The following is a 17,711-nucleotide window of genomic DNA, read 5'->3' on the forward strand; positions in this document are numbered from 1 at the left end:
TGTCAGTGTGCCATGTCTAGTACCGGCTCTGCACAATGAATGTTTGCCCAAGGATTTCAAGGGCCCTTGTAAAGTGCCTAATTACATAGCCGATCTTCTACCCGGGGCTTGGATTGAGAGCTATGAGCTGGCTATGGAGATGTTGGACGTTAATGATGTGGTATGTGCCAAATACTTCACCATGATGTTGGATGGACCAGCTCAAACCTAGTTGAAAGGGCTACCTGCCAATTCTGTCACTTCATGGGTTGAGTTGAAGGTGTGTTTCATTCCGAATTTTAAAGGAACATGTAAGCATTCACTGTCGATTATTGGTCGGGACAACTGTGTGCAGCGAGAGGATGAGTCGACCCATCATTCGGTTCGCCGAGTCTCAACCATTATCTCTACTATTCTGATTTTGGAGAAGAATTGTCACTTCACACCTCCCAAGCAGAAACTTGGTCAGTGACGAGGACATGTACCTAGGGTAGGGTAATAGGCCTGACCTAGACGCCCTCCCCAAGGTCACTACCCTAAGATCAATGACATTCAAGGCACAACAGATTTCACCGACTGGAATCACCTCAGAGTGCAACTCACTCGACCAACAACTCCACTCGGATAACCCAATTCCATTCGACCAGTATATCATCACTCGACCAAACAAGAAACCACTCGGAGTATAGAAGATATAAAGTCACTCAGGATGGCAACGGTCAGGCGTTCACTCCGTAGTGTTAACGATCATTTATATGCCTTTATTGCTGGCATTACCAGTAATGCCTCACCATAATATACATTGAACCCTGTGTAACATGGGACGGCTGGGGTCCTGGCGCACTCTATATAAGCTACCCCCTCCTCTGGCACAAGGGTTCACACCCCCTGTAACTTCACGCATAATCCAGTCAACCGCCTCAGGGCATCGAGACGTAGGGCTTTTACTTCCTCTGCGAAGGGCCTAAACTCATAAATCTTGCGTGCACAACCTCATCGTAGCTAACATCTTGCCTCCTCCTACGTATCCCCCTTTCTACTGTCAGACTTAGAACCACGACAGTTGGCGCCCACCGTTAGCGACTTCCGGTGAGGTTGCGATTTTTTTCGATTCCCACCATCATGGTTTTTGGTGGAGGTTTGGCTGAGGGCCACAAGATCCGTCTTGGCGTGCTCATTTTCAACGCCGACGACTCCGCTTGGCTTCAAGAAGCTCCCCTCGACGTCAAGGCGCTCCCTGTCCGCAGAGCGACCCACTTTCAGGTGTGCGCCCATGGCGTCCTTTTGCGGCAACCGTCGACCCAGTATCGGTTGGCTCCCGCAACGTCTTTGCTCTTCGCTGCTCGATGCCGCAAGCGATCCAGTCGATCGCGGCTTCGGCGGTGGATTAAGCATGCAGTGGCTCGCCGGTCGGCCACCCATCAAGTCGCGGCAATCGAGCCCAACGAATCTCTCTACGGGCTGTTCGACCTGTCGACTGGCTCCGTTGACACCCTCTCTGAGTGTGACAGCAGCGACCCTGCGGCAGAAGTCCTCATGGTCGACACGCCGGGCAGCTCGCCTGGTTTCTACCACAGCGACGACGGCGATGGCAATGGTGATTCGTTGCATGTTCATGAAGAATATCGTCATCAAGCCCTTACTTCGCAGCAGGGAGAGGAGCTGCATCGTCGCAATACGGAGGCACTCCACACTCCCATCAGTGGAGAAACCTCCGAGGCTTGGGCCTTGGAGACTACGCGCCTGACCAAGGTGGTTGAGCGCGCGCGACTCGAGCGACGGGAGAATCTCTAGCGTTCACTCGACAATCGCACTCGACGACTGGTCCCTGAATCTAGTCGACGACAGCGGCAATTGTTTCCCCGCAAGCATCAGGTATACCATACCACAATTTAGAATCTTACTGCTACAGCCCGTATAGTAGAGTCAATCCATCCATCCCAGTCAGAGGCTAGAAGAGGTTTGATGCAGATTCGAGCGCTACTCCGTGCAGTGGGAGAGCAGAACACAACAGTTTCCCAGTCACGCAACAGCAACCATAGCAGATCTGTGGTGCCGGACACTGTCCAGTCAGCACATAGCCCAAGATCGCCTCCGCGGCGTGAGGGCCGGGGACACCGTCAAGAGCAGTACATGGGTCGGAACCACGAGCAATATGATCATCGGTTCGGCCGTGAGGACCGCCGTCGAGTGTCCACACCCCTTCCGACGGGTGGATCTAATACACCCCGGCGGCCCAATGACAGGCATCCGTATGGTGATGAGCGAAGACATCCATTCGACCCCAGAGAACCTAGATTTGATGCAAGATCAATTTTGGTACAAGGTTTGGTCGACCGGAACAGAGCTCACAGAGGACAAGACAGAGATCGACCAACGAGCAGTCGAGTGCATGTATCAGGACCTGAGTGTTTCAGCAGTGCCATTAGAGCCGCAGAAATCCCTCCCAACTTTAGGTTGGCGACTGGGGTAAGTAAGTTTACCGGTGAATCCAAACCTGACACTTAGCTAGAGGATTACCGAGTGGCTGTACAGATTGGCGGCGGTAATGATGAGGTAGCCATGAAACACCTTCCTTTGATGTTAGAAGGGTTAGCCAGAGCTTGGTTGAATCAGATCTCCCCTGGCAGCATATTTAGTTGGGAAGAGTTCGCCCGAGTGTTTGTTATAACATTTGAAGGCACTTGCAAGCGGCCTGCAAGGCTGACAGAGTTGCAGCATTGTGTTCAGAAGCTGAATGAGATGTTGAGAGATTACATCCATAGGTGGACCACTTTGCATCACATAGTGGAAAACGTGTCACCGCACCAAGCAGTTTGCGCCTTCAAGGAGGGCATTCGGTACCGAAAGCTAAACCTGAAATTTGGTTGGATAGAAGATATGACTCTGACCCGAATGATGGAAATAGCCACTCAGTACGCTAACGGTGAAGAAGAAGCCTGACTCCGCAGCGGCAAGAGCAGACCAGTCGCCAAAGACGCCGGAGGAGGTAGTTCCAATCGGAAACAGAAGCGCAAGGCCGAACCCGCCGCTCTTGGTGAAGCCGCAGTAGTGACTCAGAGGAAATTCAAGGGAAAACCTAAAGGACCATGGGTCCCCAAAAAGGTGAAAGCTTCGGCAGGAAATGATGTGTTGGATTTGCCATGTCATATTCACACCAAGGTGGATGAGGAGGGAAACCTGATTTATCCCAAGCATACCACTCGATAGTGTCGACTCCTTATCCAACAATTCCGGGAGGGCCAGTACAAAGAGAAAGAGAAAGAGTCTGATAAGGATGAAGACAAAGAGGAAGATGATGGTTTCCCCAACATCAATGCCACTTTGGTGATTTTTGCTGACGTTGAGAGCAAAAGTCGACTGAAAGTTATTAACAGAGAAGTGAACATGGTTGCTCCGGCAATGCCAACATATTTGAAGTGGTCTAAGACTCCCATTACATTCGACCAATATGATCATCCAGCACGTGTTGCTACCCCAGGGTGGCAAGCATTGGTGGTCGACCCGGTCGTTGGGGGGACTTGATTGACCAAGGTCCTGATGGATGGTGGCAGAGGATTGAACATTGAGAAAATTCCTTATTTGACACTGTCTTAAAATCTGGTTCCTTATTTGACACTGGAAATGTTTTTCTTCCCTATTTGACACTAGTCCTAAATTTTATTCACTATACGACACTTCCGTCCATTTTGAGCCTAAATGACACCTGAAAAGATGATTTTGCCCGTCATGTGGTATGTGTGTGCGCGCACGTGTGCTGTTGCGTGTGTGGGTGCGAGCGCATATGTGTGCTGCTGCTGCATGTGTGTGTGCATGTGCGCCGCTGCGTGTGTATGTGCGCGCGTGTGTGTGTGCTGTTGCGTGCCTATGTGCTGCCTGCGTGTGTGCTGCTGCTGTGTGTGTGTGTGTATGTGTGTGTGTGTGTTGCTGCGTGTGTGCATGCGCGTGCATGTGTGTTGCTGCGTGTGTGTGCGTGTGTGTGTGCGCGTGCGTGTTGTTGCGTGTGTGTGCGCGTGCGTGTGTGTTGGTGCATGTGTATGTGTTGCTGCATGTGTGCTCCTGCCCTCGCATTGGTGATGCGTGTGTGCGCTATTGCCCCCCACACACATACCACATGAGGGGCAAAAGAGTCTTTTCAGGTGTCATTTAGGCTCAAAATGAACGGAAATGTCATATAGGGAATAAAATTTAGAACTTGTGTCAAATAGGGAAGAATTTTTTTCAGTGTCAAATAAGGAAGTAGATTTTAAGATAGTGTCAAATAAGGAATTTTCTCTTGAACATTTTGTATGTTGAGACTCTTCGAGAGATGGGCATCCTGATGTCTAAGCTCAGTGAAAGCAATATGTGCTTCCACGGTGTCATCCCTAAGAAAAAAGCTGATTCACTCAGCCAGATCACTCTTGATGTGGTTTTCAGCGATTCAAAGAATTGTCGCAAGGAAAAGTTGACATTTGAAATTGTGGATTTTCACAGTGCTTATCATGCTATTCTGGGAAGGCTTGCATATGCTTGCTTCATGGCTTGACCATGCTACGTATACCTCAAGCTGAAGATGCCTGGTCCCAAAGGTGTGATTATGATCACTGGTAATCGGCAAAGAGTGGAGGAATGTTTCCAGAAGGGCTCAAAGATTACCGATGAACAGATGGCGGTAGTGGAAATGCAAGAGTACCAGAAGAACGCAGATCTGAGTGATTTGTTATGTGCCAAAAAGCCCGCTTCAGAATCTTCATTTCAGTCGTCCGGTGAAACAAAGCAAGTTCATGTTCACCCGACCGATCCTAGTGCTGCTCCGACTCATATCTCAACAATGCTTGACAGCTAATATGAAGAAGCGCTCATCCAGTTCCTCCATGAGAACTGGGACATCTTTGCATGGAAGCCTTCTGACATGCCAGGTGTACCCAAGGGAATTGTCTGTTTGCGAGTCGACCCAAAAGCAAAACCTGTGAAAGAGCATATCCGTCGGTCCGCCATAGAGAAGAAGAAAGCAATTGGTGAGGAGGTGGCTCAGCTTCTGGCAGCTGAGTTCATCCGCGAGATATACCACTCTGAGTGGCTCGCCAATGTTGTCATGGTCCCCAAAAAGGTCGATTCACTTCACATGTGCATCTACTTCAAGCATATGAATTGGGCCTACCCGAAATATCAATTCCCTCTGCCCCACATCGATCAAATTGTTGACTCGACTGCGGGATGCGATCATTTGTCCTTTCTGGACGCTTATTCTGGGTACCATCAGATCCGACTGTATGGTCCTGATGAAATGAAAACATCTTTTATCACCCCATTCGGGTGCTTTTTCTATGCTACTATGGCCTTTGGTCTCGAGAATGCTGGTGCCACATTCATGCGCATGATTAAGAAGTGCATGCTCACTCAGATCAGTCGGAATGTGGAAGCATACATGGATGACATCATGGTCAAGTCACGTAAAGGTTCCGACCTACTGACTGACCTCGCTGAAACCTTTGCCAATCTGAGAAGCTATGATATCAAGCTTAATCCATCAAAGTGCACATTCGGAGTCCCAGGAGGAAAGTTACTCGGTTTTCTCGTTTCCAAACATGCAATTGGTGCAATTCTCCGAATGAAGCGCCCTGTGCATGTGCATGATGTCCAGAAGCTTACTGGTTGCCTGGCCGCATTGAGTCGATTCATTTCTTGTCTCGGTGAAAAGGCATTGCCTCTTTACCGACTGATGAAGAAGTCTAACAAGTTCGAGTGGACTCCTGAAGCTGAGCAACGTTTGCAGAACTCAAAACCCTGCTTTCCACCCAGCCGGTGCTTGCTGCTCCAATCAGCAAAGAGCCATTACTGCTTTATATCATAGCCACTTGACAAGTTGTCAGTATGGTGCTCATGGTCAAGCGGGAAGAAGAAGGCAAAGCCTTCAAAGTTCTGCGCCCAGTGTATTATATTTCTGAAGTCTTAACCCCGCCCAAGCAGAGATAGCCTCATTATCAGAAGTTGGTTTATGGAATTTATCTGATGACAAAGGAAGTTGCACATTACTTCTCAGATCACTCGGTTTCGGTTTTTAGTGATGCTCCATTATCAGAAATTCTGAACAACAGAGATGCAACTGGTCGAGTGGCAAAGTGGGCGATTGAAATCCTTCCGTTAGATATCAAGTTTGAGGCAAAGAAAGCAATCAAGTCCCAAGCAATAGCATATTTCCTCGCCGAGTGGAGTGAGCAGCAACAGCCGACTGAAATTAACTCGGAACATTGGACTATGTTCTTTGATGGGTCCAAGATGCTGAATGGTTCTGGTGTTGGGGTGGTTCTGGTATCCCCGCGAGGCGACAAAATCAGTTATGTTCTCCAGATTCACTTTGATTCCTCCAATAATGAGGCTGAATATGAGGCACTTATGTACAGGCTGCGTATGGCCATTTCACTCGGCGTCCGTCCCCTGATGGTTTATGGCGACTCGGATTTGGTGGTCAATCAAGTGATGAAGGAATGGGATATCAGGAGCCCAGCTATGACTGGCTATTGCAATGCAGTGAGGAAGTTGGAAAAGAAGTTCGAAGGGTTAGAGCTCCACCACATACCCCGAGTCAAGAATCAAGCAGCTGATGATCTGGCGAAGATAGGCTCCAAGCGCAAGTCTATTCCCAGCAATGTGTTTTTGGAACATCTCCACACTCCGTCAGTTCAAGAGGTTCCTTTCATAGAAGAGCCCCCGCAACTGAAAAGTTTCACCGACCCGACTGAAGTTGAAATTCGAGCCGTGGTCAACATGATCATGGAGGTTTTGGTCATCACCCTTGATTGGACGGTGCCATATGTTGCATACATACTCACAAAGGAGCTTCCAGAGGGTGAGGATGAGGCCCGTCAGATCATTCGTCGATCCAAAGCCTTCACCGTGACAGGTGGACGACTGTAAAGAGAGAGTGTGACCGGAGTTGCTCAATGATGCATTACACCGGAAGAAGGTCGAATGATTCTCAATGATATCCACCCGGGGACATGTGGTCACCATGTGTCCTCTCGGACAATCGTGGCCAAAGCATATAGAGCAGGTTTTTACTGGCCACGTGCAAATGAAATGGCAAAGGAAATAGTCGACAAGTGTCAGGGCTGCCAGTTCTACTCCAACATGTCTCACAAGCCCGCTTCAGCCTTGAAGACCATTCCACTCGTCTGGCCATTTGCTGTTTGGGGATTGGATATGGTTGGACCCCTAAGGACCAGCAGGAGTGGTTTCACTCATTTGCTTGTAGCAGTCGACAAGTTCACTAAGTGGATCGAAGCCAAGCCTATCAAGAGTCTCGATTCAAGCACTGCCATCAGTTTCATCAGAGAGCTGACGTTCAGATATGGAGTGCCTCATAGTATTATCGTGGATAATGGCTCCAACTTAGATTCTGATGAGTCCAGAGCATTCTGCGCCTCCTAGGGTACTCGGGTCGACTACGCATCTGTCACGCATCCGCAATCGAATGGACAGGCAGAGAGAGCAAATGGTTTGATCTGCTAAGGGCTGAAACCCTGGTTGATGCGTGACCTCAAGCATGCAACATGACGCTTGGGTGGATGAGTTGCCTTCCGTCCTTTGGGGGTTGAGAACAACGCCAAATCATTCGACTGGTCGGACTCCCTTCTTCATGGTCTATGGGCTGAAGCCGTGCGGCCAAGCGACTTGCTTCAGAACACGCCCCGAGTGGAACTTTTCTCAGAAGCTGAAGCAGAGCAAGCTCGGCAAGATGCTGTTGACCTCCAGGAAGAAGAGAGAGAGAGAGATTGTCTTGATCCGGTCGACCATTTATCAGCAAGACCTCCGTCGATTCCATGCCAGAAACATGAGAGGTCGAGCATTTCAGGAAGGAGACCTGGTGCTTCGAGTGGATCAGCAACGGCCTCACAAGCTTGCTCCTGCTTGGGAAGGTCCCTTTCATCATCATCAAGGTGCTCCAGAACGGAGCTTATCACCTTTATAATGTGGAACACAAGAAAGATGAGCCACGCCGTTGGAACGCGGATCTGCTCCGCCATTTCAACATTTAAGCACTCGGGTCGGCGAGTTGTAATAAGAATCGTTCATTTTGCTTATCAAAAACAAGATTTTTTTGGTTCTTAAATGATTGTTATCCTGTCAAGTTGTGTGTTCAAATCCCCCAGTGGGTGGCTTAGCCACAAACCTGATTCGCCTAAGTTTCTAAAATCCTATCGAGTGTAGAGAAATCCTCCCACTCGGGGGCTTAGCTGCAGGCCCGTACTCGCCTAAGTTTAGAAATCCTACCAAGTGCAGAGCAATCCTCCCACTGGGGGCTTAGCTACGGTCCAGTACTCACCTTTGTTTAAAAAATCGTACCGGCTGGAGAGCAATCCTCCCACTCGGGGCTTAGCTGCGGTCATGTACTCGCCTAAGTTTAAAAAAACCTACCGAGTGGAGAGCAATCCTTCCACTCGGGGGCTTACCTGCAATCCCGTACTCACCTAAGTTTAAAAAATCCTACCGAGTGGAGAGAAATCCTCCCACTCGGGGGCTTAGCTGCAGTCCCGTACTCGCCTAAGTTTAAAAAGCCTCCCACTCGGAGGCTTAGCTGCAGTCTCGTACTCGCCTAAGTTTCTAAAATCCTACCGAATGGAGAGCAATCCTCCCACTCGGGGGCTTAGCTGCAGTCTCGTACTCACCTAAGTTTCTAAAATCCTACTGAGTGGAGAGCAATTCTCCCACTCGGGGGCTTAGTTGCAGTCTCATAGTCGCCTAAGTTTAAAAAATCCTACCGAGTGGACAGCAATCCTCCCACTCGGGGGCTTAGCTGCAGTCCCGTACTCGCCTAAGTTTAAAAAATCCTATGGAGTGGAGAGCAATCCTCACACTCGGGGTCTTAGCTGCGGTCCCGTACTCACCTAAGTTTCTAAAATTCTACCGAGTTAAGATAAATTCTCCCACTTGAGGGCTCAGCTGCAGTCTCCTACTCGCCTAAGTTTAAAAAATCCTACCGAGTGGAGATCAATCCTCCGACTCGGGGACTTAGCTGCAGTCCGTACTCGCCCAAATTTAAATAATCCTACCGAGTGGAGAGCAATCCTCCCACTCGGGGTCTTAGATGCGGTCCCATACTCGCCGAAGTTTCTAAAATCCTACCAAGTGGAGAGCAATCCTCCCACTAGGGGGCTTAGCTGCAGTCTCGCACTCGCCTAAGTTAAAAACCATCCCGATCCGCAAGGACGATGAGGTGCAGGTCGTGCACAACACCGAGTGCCCTTGTCCATGACCCACTCGACGGAGCTGCACCACAAGTACAACGTCCGCTCCATGCCGACCCGCAAGGACGATGAGGTATAGGTTGTGCACTTCACCTAGTGCTCTTGTCCACCACCCACTCGACGGAGCTACTCCACAAGTACAATGTGCGCTCCATCCCGATCTGCAAGGACGACGAGGTGCAGGTAGTACACATCACCTAGTGCTCTTGTCCATGACCCACTCGACGGAGCTGCACCACAAGTACAACGTCCGCTCCATCCCGTTCCACAAGGACGACGAGGTGCAGGTCGTGCACAACACCTAGTACTCTTGTCCATGACCCACTCGACGGAGTTGCGCCACAAGTATAACGTCGGCTCCATTCTGATCCGCAAGGACAACGAAGTGCGGGTCGTGGACAACACTAAGTGCCCTTGTCCATGACCCATTCGACAGAGGTGCATCACAGAGTTAGTGGCAATTCCGACTGAAGAATGAAGTTTCACTCAGAGCCAAGAGATTCAAAAGCAGCAAAGGTGAAGACAAACATATTCGAAGAAAAACAAAGTTCAGATAAATCTTGCAAGGTCCAGAACCGCAGATAAAAGTGCTCGGGCACCTGGCCTGAAGGAGTTTTAACGGTTACAAAATCACTCGGCATTCCGAGGCAAATTGAATTAAAGCTTAAAGTTTGTTCACTCCTCTGGAGGAGGACTGGCTGGCTCCACGAACTCGTCCAAGTCAATTTCGTCTGCGATGCGAGTGGCTGCTTCAATGAAGGTCTCCATGAAGGACTGGAACTGGCGATGTTTGGTGTTAGCAATCTTGAGCGCTGCCAGGTTCTCTTCCTTGGCCTCTTTGCAGTGGACACGAACCAGGCACAGAGACACATCAGCACCACATCAGGCAGAAGACTTCTTCCATGCTTGCACTCGGCCGGGGATCTCATTGAGTCGAGTCATTAGAGACTCGAGGTCATTCTGGAACCTCTCCTTTGGCCAGAGTGTTGTGTAGACTCGGGAAACCGCCACCTTCAGTCAAGCCAGATAATCCACGACGCTGGCAAGGCGAGACTCCAGTCGGAGCATGTTCATGGCAGCTTCATCCTGAACGGGAGAGTTGATGGGATCCAAGTTCGTCTCGATCCGTCCAGTCTCTTCTTCAATGTTCTGGAAAAACTCTGCACAACATAGCAAAATGATGAGTCAAATAACCATCTGAGGAATCAACAACTGTCAAGAGAAACCAGTCGACCAGGAGGAAATACCTTCAAGCATGAGGAATAACTTATTGGCGAGTCCCCCCAGATAAGCCTCCAGCTCATTTCTCTTCTGAGAGAGATCTTCAATCTTGTCGTTCAGGGCTATCTTGTCCTACTTCAGACATGTCATTTCCTTGTTAGCTTCGGCAAGAGCAGTCTTCAGCTTGGCATTATCCTCTTCTAACGTCCTCACTGAAGCCCACTTCTCGTCGGCAAGTGTTGTCTTCTCTTGGGCCTCCTTCTACGCTACTGCGAGATCAAGATCCTTCTGTGCTAGAGCCTGCCTCATTTTCTCTAAAAAATAATAAGCATCACTCGCTTCAGAAAGAAGAACGGGAAGATGACTCGGTTAACAGTCCAATCTCACAGTTGGAAAGTTTTTACCTTCCATACCACCTGTTTCATCCTTGGCTTTCTGCAAGTTCTGCTTGGCCAAGTCCAAGTCAAGATTGAGCTGGATCTGCCTCCTCTCAAATTCGGCAAATTGGGATATGAGCTCACAGGATTTCTTAAGCTGGTAAATAAGATATATCAGTTGACAAAGTCAAAGATTATTTGCTCCCAAGTGGTGTAGTAAAAATTTAGGATATTATGACAAAAAATTCTAAGACTACTGCAGAATCAAACATTCAACAGTAGTCTTGGGGACTACACCCAGTGTGTGCACTTGGCGTGCCCCCACTGGTTTGCTTCGGTACTCGACTTGATTAGTCCAATCACCCAAAAAGAGAGAGAACTACAACAACAAAATTGGCTCTCAGACCACCGCTGACTACCGCAGTCGACCGCGGTCTCGGGGACTACACCCAGTGGGTGCACTTGGCGTGCCCCCACTAGTTTAAGAGTTCACTTGACAGGATCAGTTCGAGACCGAGTGGATTTATTATCAGCAACGATCTAAGACCCCCGTCGAATCAAACATTCGACAATGGTCTCGGGGACTACACCCAGTGGGTGCACTCTTTGTGCCCCCACTGATTCGAAAGTTCACTCGACATTGACTCAAGTGACAAAGATTGTATAATGAAAGAATTCACCAAGTGGGTGAACAGATGCACATGAAGTTTGAAAAAGTGTGAAAACGATCATCCACGGACATCTTATGAATAAGAAAGCAACAGTTCTCAAGTATCAAGTTAGAGGATCAGTCGGAAATCAACTAACTTGGACGTTGGCTTGGAGAGCTGCACTAGCGTTATATGCAGCTTGGCTGGTCTCACGCACCGTCTTCATCCGCTCCATCGTCAGGCCTGCTTGGCTAGCCTTTTTAGCAGCGCTCGCCTTGTCCTTTGGGACATGATGGGTGACGAACAACGGAGATGGTGGAACAGTTGTAGCAATCTGAGAATCTGAAGTATGGAGTTGAATAGATTAAGCAGGATCTTGGGCAGTCGACGCTGATGGATGTTCACTCGGCACAGGTTCGGCAAAGGTGACAGAGGCCCGATTGAGGTCTCCAGTCTGCTGGATCACTCGTTCGGGCACTGTTGTCATCTAAGCTCTCTTGCCGATCGGCGCTTTCCTACCCAAGCTCCTGCCTCTCCTTCCCATAGGCCTCAGAGGCACATCTTCATCATCATCTAGAAGTTCAATCACATGTTGTGGTGCTGCAAAAGATTCGACCATAATATATCAGTCGACCTCCAAATCAATTGACAAAGTGGAGGCAAGTTGGCAGAGTCACACCTGCTCTAGAGGTGGCCCCATCTTCCATCTTTGCATCATCCTCATTCCAATAAATACACACGGAAGTCCCAGAAGTAGCAGCACTGCAAGTACCCAAACTCACTCGGTCAAGCAAGAGAGTGAGTCAATGACTACTGAAGAAGTTCTTGAATAAAAGGATAAAACTAAACACTTACCTGGAGGCGATAGGAACATCGATCTTCATCTTGGGCAGAGTCTTCCGAGGCTTAGGAGCTGCAATCTTGGGCTGCTTCGGCGCCTTCTCAGTCGGAACTGGGGAGGAAGTCCGAGTGCGCTTCGAGGTCTGCACAACTACCTTGACGCGGATTCTCGTGGGGTCATGGGTCTGCTTGGAACGTCTTTCAGTGCGGGGTGGAGAGTCGACCTCCTCGCCGTCGCTCAAGTCCTCACTGTCCTCCTTGTCCTCGTCATCGGATCTCCAATAGCCACTTTCGCCCCCACTCACCTCTCCCACCTGGTCCTTCTCTCCATTGGGAATTGTGTACATATCAATGTAGATCTGCAAGGCAGAGAATAACATAGACATCCGTCGGGCAAGAAGATAGTTATAAATCAGAATGAAGAAGCACTCGACAGTAAAGGATAGACCTTTTCGGGTTCATGGCCAGCGCAGAATGGTAGGACTCTTTTGGACCCCCGAGGGTTATCTTTGTTCCCAGTGATGCCTTGCAACCACAACTCCACCGTCTCTTCGGTGACCTCCTCCGGGTGGATCCGAGTGGTGTCCTCAATGCCCGAGTACATCCACATAGGATGACCGCGGGCTTGGAGTGGCTGGACGCGTTGACTGAGAAATACTTCCAGCAAGTCCATGCCAGTCACGCTGTCTCGAACTAATTGGACTACTCGCTCCATCAGCATGTTCACCTTTGCTCTCTCTCTGCTGGAGTTACTTTCAAAGAAGTGGGCTGTTGGACTCGCTCCATGGAAAAGGGAGGGAAACGGGTCGACTGACCAGGAGTGGGTTGGTCCTTGTAGTAGAACCAGGTCGACTGCCACCCTCTAACTGACTCTGGAAGGATCACAACTGGAAAAGTACTTTTGTTTCTCATTTGGATACCTAGGCCTCCACACATCTGGATCACATGGGTCTTCTCATCACTCGGATTAGCTTTTTTCACAAACTAAGAGCGGCAAGTGAAGATGTGTTTGAAGAGACCCCAATGCGGTCGACAACCCAAGAAATTTTCACACACGGAAACGAACGCAGCAAGGTACGTGATGGTGTTAGGGGAAAAGTGATGAAGTTGGGCTCAAAAGAAGTTCAGAAAACCCCGAAAGAAAGGATGGGGAGGCAGAGAGAATCCGCGGTCAACGTGAGTCGCAAGGAGGACGCACTCACCCTCCTGCGGCTGCGGCTCGGTCTCATTTCCAGGAAGCCTCTAAGTGAAAATGTGTTATATCGACTTGAGGGGGGTGAATAGGCAATTTTTATGAAAGTCTTCAAAATGTGGAAGTTATGAAGACAAATGATAGAAATAAACCTATTACCCTGCAGCGAAAGGTAGACTACACTAGGCAAGCCATAGTCAAGTATTCAATAGAGTGAAAGCACAATGACTAATAGCAGCAATGTAGTAAGGATCAGGTAGGAAGATATTGTGAAGCCACACAGAACACGCAGTCACTCAGTGAAGACAAAAGATAGTACGAACATACAATGACTTCACAAGGAGTAACAGTAAGTAAAGGGAAGGGAAGATGAAACCAGTGACTCGCTGAAGACAATGATTTGTTGGACCAGTTCCAGTTGCTGTGACAACTATACGTCTGGTTAGGGCGGCTAGGTATTTAAACCTTAGGACACACAGTCCCGGACACCCAGTCCTGAACACGCAGCTCAAGACACGCAGTCCTCACCATATTCCCCTTGAGCTAAGGTCACACAGACCTTGCCCAATCAGTCTGGTAAGTCTTCAAGGTAGACTCCCAAACCTTCACAGACTTCGTTTACCGGTAATCCACAATGTCTCTTGGATGCTTAGAACGCGACACCTAATCGGCTGGAGGATGCACAGTCCTCAAGTGTAATAAGTCTTCAGATCACACAGACAAGAAGACTTAAGTGATGCCTAATTCTCTTTGGCTCTGGGTGGTTAGGGCTTTATCCTCGCAAGGAATTCACTCTCAAAGGCTTCGAGGTGGGTTTCTCTCAAACGACAAAAGTCGTAGTCTGAATCTGAGCAGCCAATCGTTTATGGTTGTAGGGGGTGGGCTATTTATAGCCACTTGGCAACCCGGCCTGATTTGTCCGAAATGACCCTGGGTCACTAAGGAACTTACACGTGTTCCAACGGTCAGATTTCAAACTCGCACGGCAACTTTACTTGGGCTTCAAGCAAAGCTGACTTGCCCGACTCTGGACAAGATTCGCTCTCAAAGACTTCACTCGAAGACATAGGTTTTGTTTAAGCATCACTTCAGTCATTCTGACTGGTTCTCTTGGACCCCACTTAACAGTACGGTGGTTCCTATGACTCAACACAGAAGAAAGAGAACTACGAAAGATCTAAGTCTTCGAGCTCCATAGGCTTCATGTGGTGTCTTCTCTTGTCATAGTCTTCAATGTGAATATCTTCATATACCACCTTTGACTTCAATGTCTTCATACATTTTTAGGGGTCATCTCTGGTAGGAAAACCGAATCAATGAGGGACTTCTACCTGTGTTATCCTGCAATTCTCGCAAACACATTATTCCCTCAACTAAGTTTGTCGTCAATACTCCAAAACCAACTAGGGGTGGCACTAGATGCACTTACAATCTCCCCCTTTTTGGTGATTGATGACAAACTAGTTGAAGTTTTCAACGGGGAATATAATCTGTGAAATTTTAAAGGATAAGGAATTGTCTTCATAAGTTGCAAGGGCTCCCCCTGAAGATGTGCATATAAGTAATTTGCTTTTGGAATGCAAATGCACATGGCAGGTTGTACTTGTGGAGATCCACTTCAACTTATGATGACAATCCACTATGCATGTGAAAGTATATGAAGATAATGACATGCATAATGGAAAATGGACGTCTGTAGGATGATCTAAGTGCGGAATTTATCGTCGCACATGCGGAATTTATCATCGCAACACAAGGTGGCAGATAAGTAGCAGACGACCATCGAGTTTAAGTGTTACAACTCAAAGAACCAAATGTAGCAAAACAAGAGTTGTAAGCACGAAGCAAAATATAAAGCACCCGCCCATATGGACCCGCTTGAAGACTATCAACCTCATATGCTTCTCCCCCTTTTGTCAGTAAGGACCAAAAAGGTTTGAAGACATAGAGCATCTACTCGTTCCCATGAGGAGTAGGTGAAGCAGCAGGGTCGTTGGTGGTGTTTGGCGGTACTGAAGAGCTTGGAGCAGAGTCGAAGCGTGGTGAAGGAGGTTGCGGTGAAGTAGCATCGTCTTCATCCTCGATCACTCTGGCATTCACAGTTGCAGCAGAGGAAGAGAACTCAGAGTCTTCAAGGGATGGAGTTCATCGCAGCACTGCCCCTCGAGGAGGTGTGGAGTCAAACTTGAATCGCTCAGTGAAGCCATCCTCTTGAAGATCATCTTCAGAACACATCAGCGTTAGCCCTTTCCATGTGCGGCGAGAGGTTTCATGGGCAACAAAAGCATTCTTGGTGGCAAGATTGCGAATGCGATTAACATCCACCAAGAGGCTTTGCATCTGACACTTCAGCCAGTCATGATGCCTATCCTGTTTCTGATGAAGAGCCACAAGAAGCTCTCAGTCGTTGAGAACACGAGTGCGCTTCTTGGGTCGTGGAGCAGTTGTACTGTCAGTGGCTTCAGTGAGAGCAGGATGCGGTGCACGTGTAGTGCCAGCCAAAGGATACACACGAGCGACTGCTTCAACTCCTTCAATGTTCTGAGAGAAACTATGTTGCTCTGCATTCTGAAGACTTAGGGGTTCCTTGGCAGGCTCAGGATAGATGGCTTCAATAGACATATCCACATCAGGCAGAAAAATCCGATGATTGCGAGCAGATGGCTGATATGAGAAAATGGAGTGAAGTTTGATCAGCCGCATGACCCATGGGGCGTAGAACTTCAAGCCAAACAGATCAGAGCCTGATGCAGCAAGTTGGCGAATGAAGAAATCCTGTGTATTGAAGCATTTTCCATGAAGAATGTAGAAGACCAAAGTCTTCATTGCACCTTCCAGCTTGGCATGGGGAGAATGTCCTTTGATTGGCCAGAGAGTTCGCCTTATGATGTGATAAATGGTTCTTGGCAGATACTCAAGGTCTTCAACGAAGAACTCCGTGGGATATGCAGCATCTTGGGGAAATGGCTTCATCATACTGAGCATCTGACTCATATTAGGTTCAGTCTTCTGAAAGATGCTCTCCATAGTTTCACTATGAAGCTGACAGCCATGCTCGTAGAGATCGCCAGGAGTGGGCAAACCAGTGAGCTCAATGATGTCAAAGACTTTGGCTTCCTGATGAACATTTCCTGTCATCCACTCCAGGACCCAAGTCTTCAGATCTTTGCTATACCCGCGGATGTGAAGTGTGGCATAGAATTGGAGCAGCAACTCTTCATTCCAATGCTCTTGGTCAGCGACGAATGGCAGCAATCCAACTTCTTTGAAGCAATCCAGAGCTTCTTCCAGACAGGGCAGACCAGCTATAGCTTCAATGCCAAGACGCTTGTGGGGGAAGATGCGACCTTGATTGTATAGAATGCAGGAGTAATAGCTTCGCTGCGGATAGCTCCAGAACCAATCAGATGATATCCTTTCCCTTGAGTAGGGGTTCCTGGAGCTGTTAAAGAATGTGTTGTCTGCTCTGAAGCCATTGATATTGAAGGAGCCAGGTGCTGATGCAGGACCTGGGAACCTTGCCAATCTTGGGATTGGCTTCTGTACCTGAGGCCTGTGCTCAACATGATAGTCGAACTGGGGACCGGCAGCAGACTCAGGAACAGAAGTGGAGGGATCAGTGGCTTCGCTGAATTCTTCTTCCGTTGGGGAGGGCTCCACATTAGCTTCAGCCATGACAGCGTCAGTGGCTTCATTGGTGGTGGTGGTGGCAGCCTCAAGATTTTCAACCTCCACTTGACGAGCTGGAGGGTCGGTCACAATCATGTTCTCCTCGAGAACCGCTTCTTGGTGGGACAGGGGAGTAGCAGCTTGTGGGACTTCTTCTTCATCGACTGATGCAGCCGGAATGTCTTCAGCAGTTTCAACTTCAGACGCAGAGACTGGAGGCCTAGGTCCTTTGCGAAGCCTGCGCAACGCAGGCGACGCCTGTGTAGTTGGAGTTGGCTGGGCCTCAAAGTCTTCTTCCTCTTGTGGGCGATCAGCCCATGAAGCATATTGAGCGATTGGCGTCAGAGGACGACCAATGCTGATGAGTTCGCTGTTCTCGAGCTAAGGAAGGACTGCACCATCTTCTACATGGTCATGTTGACCAATGTCTTCAGTAGCGATGGGATCAGCTGCTGGAAAGTCTTTAGCTTCATGAGCCTCTGTGAAAGCAGGCTCATGGATTGTCAGCTGGCGTTCAACGTCAGGACGAACCACAGAAACGGGTTCAACTATC

Source organism: Triticum dicoccoides, chromosome 6A (genome assembly GCF_002162155.2).
Source record: "Triticum dicoccoides isolate Atlit2015 ecotype Zavitan chromosome 6A, WEW_v2.0, whole genome shotgun sequence".
NCBI classification, from domain to species: domain Eukaryota; kingdom Viridiplantae; phylum Streptophyta; class Magnoliopsida; order Poales; family Poaceae; genus Triticum; species Triticum dicoccoides.